Genomic DNA, 17,472 nt, shown 5'->3' on the forward strand with positions numbered 1-17,472 from the left:
AATTACAGAGAGTGTGACATGGCACTGCACCTGGCAAAAGAAAAACACAATCCATCCTGCGGGGGCCATGATATTTTCCCTGTTTCCCAACTTAACACTGGATGTCCAGGAGACTAGCCAAAATGTTTTACTGGTGAAGAAACAACATATGAAGGCTGAACTGCAATACGCAATGCTGTATCCTGCCTGCCTAAAAATGACTCCACAGATATTTCAATTACCACACCAGATTCAGGAGTTCCTGCAGAAAACGCAACATGAGGAGGCATGGAAGAGGACGACATCACCTACACCACACACAGTCTGATTGAGATGCACTTACGATCATTTGGGACATACCTGTGTGACTGTCACACTGCAGATGGCACCACTCCCACAACAAATGGAGCTGCATGGGTGCAACAAGGCAATCTCCTGCTAATTTGTGTTTTAAACGGCATTCATACTGAGTGCCCCAACAATCCACAATACTTGCGGGTTGGGCTACTGCTGGCTCGCTATGTGGCTACATAGTTACATGGGTAATATCCTATTAAGTTGATTTAATGGCTGCCCCTATAATTCCCAATTAACCTTGTGTGTGTAGAGGGAGGCTGGCTAATGTCTCTGTTGAGGGGTCTGACCTGGTAGGGCTGGGTTGCCAGTGTGGGAGGGATGGTGGGAATTATTACTGTTTTCTACTCATATGTTACTCATATGTTAAATGATTACGAGACATCGCTTAAGACGGGCATAGATGGTGTTCACCATAATTACGGTCCCCACATGCAAGACATTAGCCCTAAGCAATCACTATCCTCCCTGACCTGGAACATTAGAAGCTTGAATAATCCTTGCAAAATGTGCCAGGACCTGGGCTGTCTTGATTGCCATTACACACTAATAGCAATACTGCTGGAAATGCACCTTACGTCCCAATCTACCAATACGTTTGCTGCGAAATAGGCAGCGTACAAAGCTCTATCCTCCTGTTCATCTTACTCACACGGAGTGATTACCCTTGTATAGAGAGGGAGGCTATTCCATGTGTAGGGCATTAGAGCAGACGATCAAGGGCTCTCTGGGGGAGGTACAGAGACTGACACCTCACCATTGTTAATTGCTGTGGCCCTAACGTGGATAACCCAGGGTTTTTCGTCACACTGTGGGGGCAGTGCTCAGCTCAAACTCACAAACCCTGCTATGGGTTGGCGATTTTAATTGCATGTTGCAAGATTATCCTGACAGATCAAAAACATCAACTGAAAGGTGTTTGGCCGCAATGGCATGGCCTAATGGTACATTGACAGATCGCGCCTTGAATGATATTTGGAGACACACAACCATACAACATGGAGGTCACTTTTATTGAGCTGTACACGGCTCATGGTCCAGGCATGATTTCTGGCTGGTGACTCCAGGTGTGCTACCCTGGGTGGGGGAGGTATGTCATCTGGCTTGCATCCTGTCAGCTCATCTGCCACTGATATTGCGTCTAACTCCGCAGAGGGCGGCCCCACTCTGAGTCATTAGGAGGCTGGGAGCAGAAAGTATGATGGATGGCTCCTTCTGTAAGGAACTTTGGTCAGAAATGCTGGAGTTTTTCCAGAGAAATATAGGTTTAGTGGAGGGCACTGGTATGGTCTGGGAGGTTTTTAAAGTGACAGTGAGAGGCATTTGTATATCCAAACATAATGGTATCCTTAGAGCCCTTCAAACTCATTTGAGTTCTCTAGAGAGGGATATTAAGACCCTCAAACATACTTTGACATAGGGCAGGTCTGACATTAGTTTAGCATATTTCAGAAGCAAAATCATGGAAAATGCAGAGGTGGCACAGAGAGAAACAAAATTGCAGAGGAATACAAAAGTGCCCAGGCAATTCGGGAGGGTGAAAGACCGGGATGATCCTTAGCCTCAGAAATAATTTAACCCTGGTGAGCAAAATGAGATCAATGCAGGAAGTGATGATGAGAACGTGAAATTAAACTGGCACAGTACACTAATGCGGTATGAAACATACATTGGAGGAGGTGTGAGGTAAAAGAAATACTATGAATAACTATTGCACAACCAATGCGCAGTTGACTGGACAAATGAGTGCCTACTCGGAGGGAAGGTCGGATTGAGGAGGAGTTGTTTGTTATTATACATTATGTGGATGATGCTGTTATTGCTAAAAAAAACAAAAAAACAAAAATAAAAAATAAATAACCTTTTGCATCTTACAATATTTTGAGTATCAATTGATCGATCAATCAATCAATCAATCAATCAATCAATCACTCACTCACTCAATCAATCAATCAGTCAATCAGCATTTGTATAGCACAGCACTGTCACCCCTAGGAATGTCTGGGCACTGAGTTGGCTGCGTCTCCGTTGAAAAGCCAGGCCTTGACTTTCTTTCTGAAGTCCATCAGGAGGGTGCTGTTACTAGATGGTGGGGTAGGTCTTTCCAGGTCTTGGCGGCAATGTAAGAGAAGGACTGCCACCTGCTGCGATGGAAGTGGGGAGGGGGTGCGTGGGCAATTAAGTAGGAGCGCAGATGCCTTGTAGGTAGATGGAAGTTCAGTCGATGGTTGATGTAGGACAGTCCTTGATCGTGTAGATAATTTTCAGTGTGCATAAGGATCTTAAAATGGCATCTCTTTTTGATGGGAACCAGTGGGGGTTTCTGTGGTGTGGGGTGATGTGGGTCCATTTGAGGAGGTGCAGGATGAGTCTGTCTGCGGTGATCTGTATGGTCTAGAGTCTTCTGAGGAGCTGGATGGAGATGCTGGCGTAGAGAGCATTGCAGTAATCGAGGCAGCTGGTGAAGAGGGCCTGAGTGATGATCTTTCTGCTGTTAACTGGGATCCATCTGAAGAGTCTGCAGAGCATGCAAGGGGATTGGAAACAGGATGAGGCGACTGCGTTGACTTGTCGTTTCATGGTCAGTTCTCTGTTGTCATGATGCCTATGTTGCGTACATGGTCTGTTGGTGTGGGTGTAGGTCTGAGTTCTTCTGGCCACCAGATGAAATTGTTCTTCCAGGAAATTAGTTCTTCTGTCTTGTCGGAGTTGAGTTTGAGGCCTTTTCCTCTCACGCAGTTGGCTACATTGATCATGGCATTGCAGAAGTTGGTTTTGGTGTTGACGGGTTCTCAGTGAGTGTGATGATTAGTTGAATGCTATCTGCATAGGAGATTATGTTGAGGCCGCGGGATCTGATGACGTCAGCGAGGGGTGTCATGTAGACATTCAACAGGGTGAGGCTGAGGGATGATCCTTGGGGTATGCTGCATATGATGTCCTGGGGTTCGGAGGTGAAGGTAGGCAGGTGGATTCTCTGTGTGCATTATGTAAGGAAAGAGGCGATCCACTTGAGGGTTGTTGCTGCATGTAGATGTCAGGATTGGTGGGAGCCAGTATCGAAAGCAGCAGAGATCAAGGAGGATAAGGGCCACAGTTTCTCCACGGTCGAGGAGAGTTATGATGTCTTCTGTGGGAGTGATCAGCGCAGTGTCAGTGCTGTGGTTGGCACGGAATCCTGATTGTGAGGCGTTGTGTAGGTGGATTTGTTTCAGGTATTCGGTGAGCTGTTGGTTGAAGGCATTTTCAAATACTCTGACAGGGTAGGGGAGCAGGAAAACCAGTTGATATTTTTTTAGGTCCCTGGGGTCAGAGGATGGTTTGTTTAAGAGGGGTTTGATCTCTGCTTATTTCTATCCGTCCGGGTAGGCTGCTGTGGAGATGGAGGTATGGATGATGCTGGTGAGTTCCGTGCTGATAGGGTTGGCTCCGAGATTGAATAGATGATGAAGGCAGTTGTTGACAACAGACCAGTGATGGGCTAGTGTCTACTTTTATGTTGTACTTCACAAACCTTTATTCCTCCACAACTATTGCCCAGACACACCTTATTTCTAAATACTTAGGACACCACCCTAACTTGGTTGGACAATGCACACCAACTTTTTCTCTCCTAGCCATTCACAATGTATGAAATCAAGAAGTAATAAGTAAACTTTGTACAAATAAAAACCCCTGGCCTCCTGTCAGATTTCTGTAAACAATATGTAGATATCCTAACCCCGCACTTACTAGAGATATATGAAGAGGCCAGAGAACCAAAAATCCCCCCCCCCCCCCCCCATGAGAAAGGCTTTTATAATAGCACTATTGAAACAATGAGAGCTGGTGCACAAGTGTGAGTCCTATTGGCCCCTACCCCTTATTTATTAATGACTATATTAAGATCCTTGCAAAACTGCTCTCCAATTGGCTGTCCTTACTGCTGCCCGATAGGGTGAGGTGAGGTCTGATCAATCTGCTTTCATCCCAGTCAGATTCTTGGCACACAATTTACACAAACTATTTGCCAAGCTCTACGACATTGATCCTTCCCTAGATGCTGCAGCAATTTTATAGATGCCACTAATGATGTTGACTCGATAGAATGGGACTGTTTGTTTACTTATATTACACTGCATTGGAGTACTTTAGATACTCCTTGAGTGGATCAAACTGCTGTATACTTCTCCCGTGGCCTGAGTGCAGATTAATGGAATCACATTACCTGGAATACCTATATCCTGTGACCCATAACAAGGCTGCCCTCTATTCCCTATTTTATTTGACCTAGCCTTGGAACCTTTGGCTGCAAAACTTCAGCAATAGTACTCACATCACACTCTTGGCTACACCTGTAGACTCATACTTATATCAATGTCCGCAGATGATATGATGCTCTACATTAAGGGCCCGATTACGATTGTGGTGAATCCGCATCCTCCGGGCCGGCGGAAGCCACCGCCGGCCCAGAGGATGCGGATTCACCCCTGCGTTGTGAGAAATGATCCCCCGCCAGATTAGGATGGCAGGGGGGTCATCTGCGGACGTGGAGACCGTCCGCCGCTTTTCCGCCGCGAGACTGTGGTGGAAAAGCTCTCATATGGTGGCGGTGTCTATCAGACACCGCCAGCCATATTAGGATTTGCATTCTGATATGCATGCAAATGCACTGCTTGCATTTTTAACATTGCGGCGGGTGCTGCTTAAGGCAGCGCCCGCCGCAATGTTAAACATACAGGATGTGACCGCCAGGGTGTCAGTCACATCCTAATTTGCACGGAGGGACCGCCGCTGCCCCTGCGGACGGTCCCTCCTCCTCTGGGGTGGCGGACGGACGCAGGCCCGTCCGCCATCCTAATAGGACCCTTAGTTTCCAAGCGAGTGTCCAAACGCCAGAATATGAGAACACATCATATTTGGGAAACTCTCGGTGGTAATCATTAACCAGCAAAAACAAAAGATCTTCTCATGGACAGCTTATACCATCCAATTTGAGACAGATTTTTCTATAGAGATAGTGCTGGATTCGTTCAAGTACCTGGGAGTGCATATAAATGAAGATATGGATGTGGCCATTAAAGAGAATTATGGGACAGCTATGGGAACGGTAACCTGTTGGATCATGCCCCTGTTATTTTAGCGGATCGTATCTCATTACTAAAAAAGGTAGTATGACCTAGATTGTTATATCTGTTTGTCAACGTACCCATTTCACTAACCAGAGTTTCTTTTAGTTCACTCCGTGCCCAGCTTCTCTGTATAGTATGGGTGGAAAACAGGCCAGGATAAGGTGGGACACATTGATGCCCGAGTTTAATAAATGGTGCTGTGATGTTCCTGAATTACATTTATCTCATTTGTACATGCAAACTAGATTTGCCCATTTTTGGCTTCATCCTACCCTCCATGTGCCGCGCAAAGCGGTGGTGGCGAATGCGGCAGTTCCCACCTCTCTCCAGTCCCTGCTGGGCAGTATTCCTCCACGGTCCAGGTCATTCTGATACCATTTCATGGACTATTAGGGTGTGAAATCGACTCAAAGATAAAGTGGGGTTTAAGATCCTCTATTCACCACATCCCCCTTGCACTATCACCCAAAACTCCTGGTAACTCACATACCCAAAGCTATAGAGCAGAGAGCGTACTACACTGCTCTATTGCTGTCGAAATTTGACATTCATGAGGACTTTAGATGTAGCAGATGTAGGCCCGTTGATGCAGACTTTTTGCACTTGGCTTGGTCCTATGACAGAGTTTTTTATACTGGCATGAGGTACTATCTACGCTCTTAACCATGATTGATGTACATGTACAGTATTCAATAAAGCCTTTTGAACTTTAAAAAAAAAAAAACATGATTTACAGAGGTGCTACAATTAGCTCCCAAAATTGCCTTGCTGGGTTATGTAAAAGATATTTCTGACCCCTCCAGGAGATTCACTGCGCTGGTGCTATTGCTGGCAAAGATGGACGTGGCGCGTTGCTGGGGTAGGGTACACAGTCAAAGACATGGGGTAGGGTACACAGTCAAAGACATAACAATCATTTGCAATGCAATAGGTTTTGGTTTAGGACCATTTGTGAAAGCTAGAGCTCTTTGTGTTGAAAATGACTATGCTTTTTACTTTATTTTTTTTATATGCAGTGGAATGATGATATTTGCCTAGCACTATTGCCATTCATATGACCTTGCGGCGCTGGGGAACAACAAAATGGGAAATGGGTAATGATTGACAGGAGACAAGTGTAGGGGGCCCGATTCACAAAAGTAATCTGAGACAGAAGCCTAACTTTATGACTTTCGATATTCACAAAAGGCATTTAGGAGTAGTATAGTTAGGATTCCTAACTTTACTTCTCCTAAACTGAGACAAAATCCTAACTTTACTACTTTTGGTATTCACAAAGAGCATTTAGGAGTATTAAAGTTAGGAATCCTAATGCCTTTTGTGAATACCGAAAGTCGTAAAGTTAGGATTTTGTCTCAGATTAGGAGTAGTAAAGTGAGGAATCCTAACTTTACTACTCCTAAATGCCTTTTGTGAATATTCTGGCAAACTTTTTTGTATTTTTAACCTTTTTGTCACCGATCCAAGGCTGCATTTTGGAATAGAAAAATTGCAGAAGAAGATTACATTTGCAGACAAAGTGTTTCTTTTTTTTAAATCCATTTCACAGAGGAAAAATCAAGTAAGGTGAGGGTAAGAGCCATTTGTTGAAGTCATGGTTTTTAGCAAGTGTACTTCTAAAACGTATTATATTATATTACGGGTATTAGATATAGCACAAATGCTACCAAAAGCGGACCTCCTAGCTTCAATTGGTGGAAGTGACTTCTAGCCCATAGCTTTCCTATAAAAGTGTGCTACATAGCTTATGTTGCTGATGCTGTGTGCAAAGCATGCAGTACTACTACACGTGCAGCAGTTGTTCTGTGTGAAATAGGGAATTCTCTACTGCTATTCTGTCTTTCGGGTGCACATTGTGTTAGGGAACCTTGTGTACGTACCTCTCATCTGAGTCAATGAACCTTTTCACCCCACCAGTTGGGACCAGTTCCCCAGCTGATGAGTAAACACTACGGGGCAGATTTACAAGCCCCTTGCGCCACTTTTGCGCCACTTTTAACTCGTTAACCGAGGCGGTAATTCCGCTGCGGTGTGGGCTTTTCCGTGCGCAGGTGGGGCGCCGTCGGCCAATGGCCGACGGCAGCACTGTGTAGGTAGTGTTGCCGTCGGCCATTGGCCGACAGCAGCAATTAAGGGGTTAACATGGGAAAAATGACGCAAAAGAGGCGCAATGGGTTTGTAAATCTGCCCCTACATCTTAAATGAATGGCCACAGGATATCCCTCTTTGTTTATGTATTTTTAATAAGGGCTTTGGACGAAGGCGAGTTACCGGAATTCCTGCTGCCTTCAGTGAGTGGGACTGAAAAGCAGTAACGCATGGATGAACAGTGGGGTGTAGGGGGTGCTGTGAACACCATGCCGAAACATTTGATGTAACGATATTAAGGCACACTGCTTTAACAAACAAGAAGAAAAATGGCGCATTTACTAAAAAAAAGTTTCCTTTTGAAGGTACTAATGGCGTAGCTTATAGAGCTTCCGACCTAGTGCCTGGGTTCGAGTCTCGGCATCGGCTTTATAAAAAACATGTCAATCTGAACAAGCACTGACGAGCGACGGCGGAAAGTCAAAATAAAAAAAAAGAGTTCTCACACACAACAGCTGAAAAACCAAAGCGAAATGGAAACTGACTTTGCCGGTGCACCTCAGCCTGAAAGGAAGTGAGGTATCAGCAGAGCTAACGAATTAGGAGGTAGCAAAGAAGAAGGACAGTGGAGTGAACCAATGGTAAGTAGCTGGCAGAAAAAAGGTCAGAATATTGATTACAACAGGTCTTGCAGACAGCACATACATGCTGTAGCTTGATCTAAAAATGGAATGAGTACCCTGATATAATAGTAAAACAATTGGACATTTACCCAGAATGGTTACCATCAAGCTCACTGCTGAGGCATATCTTGTGCACTTTGAGGAGCTATCTACTTATGGAGCCATTGGGTACTGGAATGTTGCAAATTATTACCCCCCCCCCCCACCCCCCCACATCATGAGCCCCAAAGCAAACTGGCATGTTATAACTAAGATGCTACTTGGGTTGGGCTAGCGCTAGCACCAGAATTACACATTCGGAGCGTGGTTAAATGCAAGTGTTGTATATATGGGCTGGGGAGCATGACATTCTTTGATCGCATTTATGCATGTCATGTGTTGTCATCAGAGTACGCAACAGATTACATTTGATGCTATATTGGATTCCTGTAATGATCAGTTTACTACACTGTGGGAAAATCGTACATGTCTAAACCTCAATGGTTATGTTTCTATGCTTTTTCATTTTTGTTTATTTCCTACCCACCTTTCTTTTTTCATTCTCTTATGTCTGGATATGATGGAATATTTAAAAAAAAAATAAACTAATACCCTCTGCAAGACTCTGATTTATATTACGATTTGGATTATCTAGTGAGAGATGTCTTTCCCTGTTTTCCATGCATCTTTCCAGGGTTTCTCTTATCTTGTTGCTTCTCTATATGGATACCTTCTACTTTGGCTTTTGGATTAGGCTGTGGTTTTGGTGTTCCAGTACCCAGAGGGAGGCTTTTTCAAAGGACGTGCAGACATGTGATGTCTTTATAGGCCACTCTGTTGCCCTTTCGCATGAGGCCAAGCCACTAATTTTTGCCCAGTCATATCAAAGATAGAATACTCCGAAGGTGGGTAAAAAAATTCTTCCTGATTGCCCAAGGAAAGGTAGCATTCCCCGGGCAACCATAGTGCCAGGCTTGACCTCCTAGTACACATGGAAGGTGCCAAGTGTCTCCTTAAGTGAGTCCTAAATAGGCGAAAAACACTTAGGGTCCAAAACTCTCCTTGACAACCTTGTAACTCTTGATTGACTCTGAAGATTAGCCTAGAGGTGAACAGCAAGGCACCAAGCTCCTCCTAACATCAGGAAAGTGGGAGAGCGAAGCAAGAAGAATCCCCAAGAAGTCCAACAGAGTCGTCAGCTAATAGTGCCAAAAATATCAGTGATAGAAAAGCAGCAAGTCTGTGTTGAATGCAACGAAAAGTACGGGAACTACAGCAGTACAATGCATCTCTCACTGGTAGATGCTCTCTTATAAGATTTCAACAGGAACTGACATCAGAGTAAAAACCTTAATTCTTCTTGGATTGGATATATCGGATAGATTTCGTTGGAGTCACCACCACCTTGGAAAGGGCAGATTAAAAAGCGTGTCCACGGCTCCTTTTTAAAATGCATGACATTAGGGCATATAAAAGCCAAACTTTGGCATTCTTCTTTCTGCGTTGTACTCTGCTGCAATCTACCGGTCTTCCCATCTGAGATTCTATGTTCCACAAGCTGTTTGTGGCACGGGGCATGCATTTGCAGTGGCGGGGTCACAGAGTGTGGCAGTGGTACAATGATATTAAACTTCGACTTCTACATTTGCCGGGTAGCAGACATGAATTCCAGAATGAGAGAGTGAACAAGCCAATAGTCCACCCCTTCCAATACAGTGATTTTATATAGGAGAAGATATTAGCTAAAGCTCAACGTCCAAGATAGTTGTTATGGAGGTACTTGTTGAAACTGTTTATAAGGAGGCTGTTCCTGGAGAATTATGTTTTGTGTTGCATTAAATCCATAATTTTTCATTGAGATTTTCACCCCTTGCTTTCATTTTCATCTATGATTTTTGCTCCTTGCGTGCAGGGGCATAGGGTTGTCAGTAAGATTGGAGGGGTGTGAACTTCAGATTTCCCAACAATCATGGCGGTTAAACACATTATATGAGGAGCAGGGCAGGAGAAGGGCTTAAGGAGCAGTAGGAAGGAAGAGTGCAGACTTTGAGTGGTACTTAAAACTCTACATTTTGTAAAATAACCATTTTTTAAGACCTTTAAAACAGAGACGAGATTATGTGTATGTGTGTTTTCTAGAGCTGGGCGTAGTTTGCGTAGTGCCACTACGCACACTATGCAGAATTTTGGGGGAAAAAAGTGGAAAACGGGGGCACGTCCTGAGGGTCCGTGTGCCCGGGACAGGGGTCTCTCGTGCCTGGGCAGACTCCCTGATCTCCCCGGGCCGGTTGGAACCCGGGAGCCCTGCAGCCCCGGAGCCCTGCAGCCCCGGAGCCCTGCAGTCCCCGAGCCCTGGAGCCCCGGAGCCCTTCAGCCCCCGGAGCCCTGCAGTCCCCGAGCCCTGGAGCCCTGCAGTCCTGCAGCCCCGGAGCCCTGCAGTCCCCGAGCCCTGGAGCCCCCGAGCCCCGGAGCCCTGCAAGGGCAGGCGGGAGCTCTCCTGCGGAGGCTCGGGGCAAGCAGATTGGCGTCATTTCGGTCCCGGCCAGCTGGTCGCCCCTCTCGCCTCGGCCATCTGGTCGTGCCCAATGCTTTCCTATGGGGCGACCAGATGGCCGGGCTTCCCTGGAAGTCCCGATGAGGTGCCATTCGCCTCCCAGATCCCAGGCAGGGCTCCAGGAGGTCAGGCACATTTGCCCCCTGGGTCCCCTCTGTCACCTCGAATGCACGGATTACAAGAAAGTGGGGACATTTTTCTCCGGATTACTAGGGGCAAGGGTATGCCCGGACACCCTCTCGGGCGGGCGGTTCCCTGCCGGGGACCAGATGGGCTGTGTTCCCGGGCAACACCTCCCAGGCATCCGGGGCTCCCTCCTCCGGCCCGCGGCATTGCAAAGTACCCGGGACAGGCTCCATGGGTCCCGGGCCCTGCAACCCCGGATCCCCACATCCCTGCAGCCCTGCAGTCCCCAAGCCCTGCAGCCCCCGGAGCCCTGCAGTCCCCGAGCCCTGGAGCCCCGGACCCCTGCAGTCCCCGAGCCCTGCAGCCCCAGAGCCCTGCAGCCTGGGAGCCCTGGAGCCCTGCAGCCCCCGCAGCCACCGGAGACCCCGGAGACCCCGGAGCCCCGGATCCCTGCAATCCCCGAGCCCCGGAGCCCTGCAGCCCTAGAGCCCTGGAGCCCCAGAGCCGTGGAGCCCCGGAGCCCTGGAGCCCCGAAGCCCTGGAGCCTCGGAGCCCTGGAGCCCTGGAGCCTCAGAGCCCTGTGGCCCCAGAGCCCTGGAAGGGCAGGCGGGAGCCCTCCCGTGGAGCCTCGGGGCAGGCAGATTGGCGTCATGTCGGTCCCGGCCATCTGGTCGCACCCAATGCTTCCCAATGGGGCGACCAGATGGCCGGGCTTCCCTGGAAGTCCAGATGAGGTGACATTTGCCTCCCGGATCCCAGCCAGGGCTCCAGGAGGTCGGGGACATTGGCGCCCTGGATCCCTTCCGTCACTCTGCATGCACGGGTTCCCAGAAAGAGGGGTAGCTTTTCTCCGGATTACTAGGGGCAAGGGTATGCCCAGACACCCTTCCGGGGCTGGCGGTTCCCTGCCGAGGACCAGATGGGCGATGACCGGGCAACACCTCCCAGGCGTCCGGGGCTCACTCCTCCAGCCTGCGGCGTGGCAAAGTACCCGGGACGGGCTCCATGGGTCCCGGACCGTCCTCCCCGTGCCTGAGGCCCAGCGTGGGGTTTCAGAGCCCCCCTGAGCCCTGCGGCCCCGGAGCCCTGGAGCCCTGCGGCCCAGGAGCCCTGCAGCCCTGGAGCCCGTGAGCCCTGGAGCCCGGGAGTCCTGGAGCCCTGGAGCCCTGCAGTCCCCGAGCCCTGCAGCCCCGGAGCCCTGCAGCCCGGGAGCCCTGCAGCCCTGCAGCCCTGGAGCCCTGTAGCCCTGCCGTCCCCGAGCCCCGGAGCCCTGCAGCCCCGGAGCCCTGCAGCCCTGGAGACCCGGAGCCCCGAGCCCTGCAGCCCCGCAGTCCCGGAGCCCCGGAGCCCTGCAGCCCTGCAGCCCCGGAGCCCTTCAACCCTGCAGCCCCGGAGCCCGGCAGTCCCCGAGCCCCGGAGCCCTGTAGCCCCCAAGCCCTGCAAGGGCAGGCGGGGGCCCTCCCAAGGAGGCTTGGGGCAGGCAGATTGGCGTCATTTCGGTCCCGGCCATCTGGTCGCCCCTCTCGCCTCGACCATCTGGTCGCGCCCAATGCTTTCCTTTGGGGCGACCAGATGGCCGGGCTTCCCTGGAAGTCCCGATGAGGTGACATTCGCCTCCCGGATCCCAGGCAGGGAACCAGGAGGTTGGGCACGTTTGCGCCCTAGGTCCCGTCTGTCACCTCGAGTGCACGGATTACAAGAAAGGGGGGTAATTTTTCTCAGGATTACTAGGGGCAAGGGTATGCTCGGACACCCTCCTGGGGCTGGTGGTTCCCTGCCGGGGACCAGATGGGCTGTGTTCCTGGGCAACACCTCCCAGGTTTCCGGGGCTCCCTCCTCCGGCCCCCGGCATGGCAAAGTACCCGGGACAGGCTCCATGGGTCCCAGGCCCTCCAACCCCGGAGCCCCGCATCCCTGCAGCCCCGGAGCCCTGCAGTCCCCAGGCCCTGCAGCCCCTGGAGCCCTGCAGTCCCCGGAGCCCCAGAGCCCTGCAGCCCTGCAGCCCTGCAGCCCTGCAGCCCCGGAGCCCCGGAACCCCGGAGCATGGGCAGGCGGGAGCCCTACCGCGAAGGCCTCGGGATGGGCAGATGGGGAGTCCTTTCGGTCCTGGCTATCTGGTCGCCCCTCTCCCCTCGGCCATCTGGTCACCGGCAATGCTTTCTTATGGGGCGACCAGATGGCCGGGCTTCCCTGGAAGTCCCGATGAGGTGCCATTCGCCTCCCGGATCCCAGCCAGGGCTCCAGGAGGTCGGGCACGTTTGCGCCTAGGGTCCCCTGAGCCTCGCGGTGCGCACTTGTTTCCAGAAAGTGGGGTAGCCTTCCTCCGGATTACTAGGGACAAGGTACTCTGGGACCCCTCTCAGCCTAGTGGTCCTCAGCCGGCAGCTAGACAGGCCACGATGCCGCCCCACCCCTGGGTCCGTCCCTGGGTCTGCCGCGTGGAATGATGCCCTGGATAGGGTCCGGGAGGGCCTGGGGAGGCATCCCCTGCGCCTCTGGGCTCCCGGCCGGGCCCTGTATTGGGTGCCCAGGCTCCGGGCCCTGTCCTTCGGCATGCCACACAGCCGAAGCCCAGGACGGGGTTCTGTTGTGCCCGGGGAGCCTCCCCTTGCTTAGCTGGGTTCAGGAGCTCCGTCCGGGGGCCCCCCCACCGGGGGCTCCATCCTGGGTCCTGCCGCGGAAGCAGGGTGCCTGGGAGGGGGTCCGGAGGGCCCGGGGTAGGCTTCACCTGCGCCACTGGGCCTGGGAGCCCCGGCTGGGTCCAAGGGCCCCGCCAGGCCCCGGGTCGGGTGCTCCGGCACTGGGCCCTGTCTCCAGGCCTGCTGCACTGCCAAGGGCCCGGGTTGGGGTTCCGTTGCACCCGGGCAGGCCTCCCCTGCTCATCAATGTGTCTGGGGGCCCCGGGTCGGAGGGCCTGTCGGGGTCCCCTGGCAGCCTCCATGGCTGGGGGCCCAGCTGGGGTCCTTGGGCCTCTGGTCCGCCGTGCCCCGGCGCCCGCTCACTCCTTGGTTGGGGCAAAGGGTGGCCAGACGGCTTCCCTTTCGTGCCCGGCCATCTGGTCGCCCAGATCCCCGCGGCCATCTGGTCGCCCGCAATGCTTTCCTATCGGGCGACCAGATGGTCTGACTTCCCTGGAAGTCCCGATGAGGTGCCATTTGCCTCCCGGATCCCAGTGAGGGCTCCAGGAGGTCGGGTACTTGCGCACCTTAGGTCCCCTCTGTCACCTCGTGTGCACAGATTACAAGAAAGGGGGGTCCTTATCCTCCGGATTACTAGGGAGAGGGTCAGAAAAATAACAACAAAAGAGTGTTACTTGGTTGAAGAATACACAAGTAATGGAGCACAAGAGAGAAACAACACCAATTAGGTTTGTTTAGAAAGCCCTCACTCACCGACCTGGTCGGTGACATGCTTCATCATCGGGCCCCACTGGGTGTGACCGAATGTCACCCGGGTGTGCTTCAACGTCAGATTTACAGCGGAGCGGGTAATGTGAAGATGTGAAGGCTAAGTGATAGATTACGTGAAAAGAGTGACGTGGTGAGTTTATAAATGCCTTGATTGTATCAAAAATTGATTTAATGACTGATCAGCAAGGATATATTAAAAAATGTGTTGGTAATCACGGCCAACTAAATTGAATGGTCTGTATCCAATATCATTACGTGATGGTCAACATGTTTCTGCCAATGTCGGTGTAATTAACCTGGCATTCATCAGGACCTATGGTGAATAAACCCCGGCGGTATGGACACGCTAAGGCCCACCCTACCAAGGGACGTGAAAGTTAAAAGTCGTCTGTGAAAGTGCAATGAGGAGGGGGCCACACCGAACAAAAAACCGGGAGGCACACACCCTGCTTGTCTCTGGATTAGAGACTTTAAAAATTAAATGCACTTAAAAGGTGAGAAAATGCCACCGCATAGACCGCGGAAGGGGGGTGATGGTGTATTTGGCACACCGCCCACGACGCCAGGCACCCGTGTGTAAACCTGTTCGATCCCTCTGAACCGAGTCTCGACGAGGGTCAGTCAGACCTCCGTGAGGTCTGGCGATTCTGAATCAGGGGAAGGCAGGACCCGGGCCCGCCCGCCGGGGCCCCCAGGGGCCCGGGGACGCTCCTGCCTCTCAGCCCCTTGCCGATGGTCCTTTTTCTCCAAGTTTGCTCAGGCAGACCTCCGTGAGGTCCGGCCATGCTGAGAGGGAGAAGGCAGTCCCGGGGCCCGCCTGCCGGGGCCCCCAGTGGCACGGGGACACTCCTGCCTCTCAGCCCCTTGCCGATGGTCCTTTTTCTCCGAGATTTTTCAGGCAGTTCTCCGTGAAGTCCGGCCATGCTGAGAGGGGGAAGGCAGTCCCGGGGCCCGCCCGCCGGGGCCCCCACGGGCCTGGGGACGCTCCTGCTTCTCAGCCCCTTGCCGATGGTCCTTTTTTTCCGAGTTTGCTCAGGCAGACCTCCGTGAGGTCCGGCCATGCTGAGAGAGGGAAGGCAGTCCCAGGCCCCGCCCGCTGGCGCCCCCAGGGGCCGGGGGACGCTCCTGCCTCTCAGCCCTTTGCCAATGGTCCTTTTTCTTCGAGTTTGCTCAGGCAGACCTCCGTGAGGTCCGGACATGCTGAGAGGGGGAAGGCAGTCCAGGGGCCCACCCACTGGGGCCCCCAGGGGCCCATGCATGCTCCTGCCTCTCAGCCCCTTGCCGATGGTCGTTTTTCTCAGAGTTTTCTCAGGCAGTCCTCCGTGATGTCCGGCCATGCTGAGAGGGGGAAGGCAGCCCCGGGGCCCGCCTGCCGGGGTCCCCAGGGGCCCGGGGATGCTCCTGCCTCTCAGCCCCTTGCCGATGGTCCTTTTTCTCTGAGTTTGCTCAGGCAGATCTCCGTGAGGTCAGGCCATGCTGAGAGGGGGAAGGCAGTCCCGGGGCCCACCCGCTGGGGCCCCCAGGGGCCGGGGGACGCTCCTGCCTCTCAGCCCTTTGCCGATGGTCCTTTTTCTCCAAGTTTGCTCAGGCAGACCTCCGTGAGGTCTGGCCATGCTGAGAGGGGGAAGGCAGTCCCGGGGTGCGCCCGCTGGGGCCCCCAGGGGCCCAGGGACACTCCTGCCTCTCAGTCCCTTGCCGATGGTCGTTTTTCTCCGAGTTTTCTCAGGCAGTCCTCCATGAGGTCTGGCCATGCTGAGAGGGGGAAGGCAGCCCCGGGGCCCCCCGTGGCTCAGGGACGCTCCTGCCTCTCAGCCCCTTGCTGATGATCCTTTTTTCTCTGAGTTTGCTCAGGCAGACCTCATTGAGGTCCGGCCATACTGAGAGGGGGAAGGCAGTCCTGGGGCCTGCCTGCTAGGTCCCCCAGGGGCCTAGGGGTGCACCTGCCTCTCGGGCCTCTTGCCGATGGTCTTTTTTCTCAGAGTCTGCGTGCCCCGGCAGCAGGCATGCAGGGGATACTAAGCCAGTGTACCCCCCCTGTGCAAGGTGGCCAGAGGGGAAGCCTTGAAAGGGCCACCGGGGCGGTCTTGCCGCGCGGGCGGCGGACAGACGGTGCTGCCTTCCTCCCTCCTCTCCTGCACCCGTAGGTGGGCGAACGTTTTTGAAAAGTTGCCTGTGACTCTTGGCGGTGGATCACTTGGCTCGCGCGTCGATGAAGAACGCAGCTAGCTGCGAGAATTAGTGTGAATTGCAGGACACATTGATCATCGACACTTTGAACGCACCTTGCGGCCCTGGGTTCCTCCCTCGGGCTACGCTGTCTGAGGGTCGCTCGATCGTCATCACCCTGGGGCTAACCCGGAACGCACCTGGGGCTGTCGCAGGGTTAACTCCGCTACCCCATCATCCCCCCACAAGTTCAGACCCCCTGATCACCCGTGGCAGGGTCCCTCGCCGGGTCCTGCCGCGGAGGTATGCCGCCGGTGCGCCTGGCCCCGAGAAGGGGCCTGGCGACCAGTCCGCCCCGGGCCCCTCCTGGGGCGCCTGGCTGTGTGCAGCGCGAGGCTGTCTGTGGTGTCCCACCGGCAGCCGGCGCACACACGCCTCGGGCGCCCACCTCCGCGGCCGGCTTCCTGGAGAAGGCGAAGCCCTTACGGATGTGATACAGGAAAAGAGGGCGCACGCTGCCAGGTACGCCAGGCCCCTGCTCCGGCAGGGGCCTGGCCTCTCCCCGGCAGCCCCCTTTGACGCTCCGGCATCATTTTTCCTACTACGACCTCAGATCAGACGTGGCGACCCGCTGAATTTAAGCATATTACTAAGCGGAGGAAAAGAAACTAACCAGGATTCCCCCAGTATCGGCGAGTGAAGAGGGAAGAGCCCAGCGCCAAATTCCCGCCCGCCGGCGGGCGCGGGAAATGTGGCGTACAGAAGACCGACTCCCCGGCGTCGCTCGGGGGGCCCAAGTGCTTCTGATCAAGGCTCACCCCGCGGACGGTGTTAGGCCGGTAGCGACCCCAGGCGCGCTGGGATTGGGTCTTCTCGGAGTCGGGTTGCTTGGGAATGCAGCTCAAAGTGGGTGGTAAACTCCATCTAGGGCTAAATACGGGCACGAGACCTATAGCCAACAAGTACCATAAGGGAAAGTTGAAAAGAACTTTAAAGAGAGAGTTCAAGAGGGCGTGAAACCG

At 53.0% G+C, this 17,472-nt stretch overlaps 1 non-coding gene and 1 pseudogene across 1 annotated transcript; both read left to right on the plus strand.

Annotated features, from left to right (window-relative positions):
- The first annotated feature begins 16,458 nt into the window (after positions 1 to 16,458).
- On the plus strand, positions 16,459 to 16,612 carry LOC147724515 (5.8S ribosomal RNA). The gene has a single exon (XR_015295512.1). It is a non-coding gene; the product is annotated as a 5.8S ribosomal RNA (ribosomal RNA).
- A 465-nt stretch (positions 16,613 to 17,077) lies between these two features.
- LOC147724516 (28S ribosomal RNA) overlaps positions 17,078 to 17,472 on the plus strand; it is a 2,082-nt pseudogene continuing 1,687 nt past the window's right edge.

Source organism: Lissotriton vulgaris, chromosome 4_1 (genome assembly GCF_964263255.1).
Source record: "Lissotriton vulgaris chromosome 4_1, aLisVul1.2, whole genome shotgun sequence".
In the NCBI taxonomy this organism is placed as follows: domain Eukaryota; kingdom Metazoa; phylum Chordata; class Amphibia; order Caudata; family Salamandridae; genus Lissotriton; species Lissotriton vulgaris.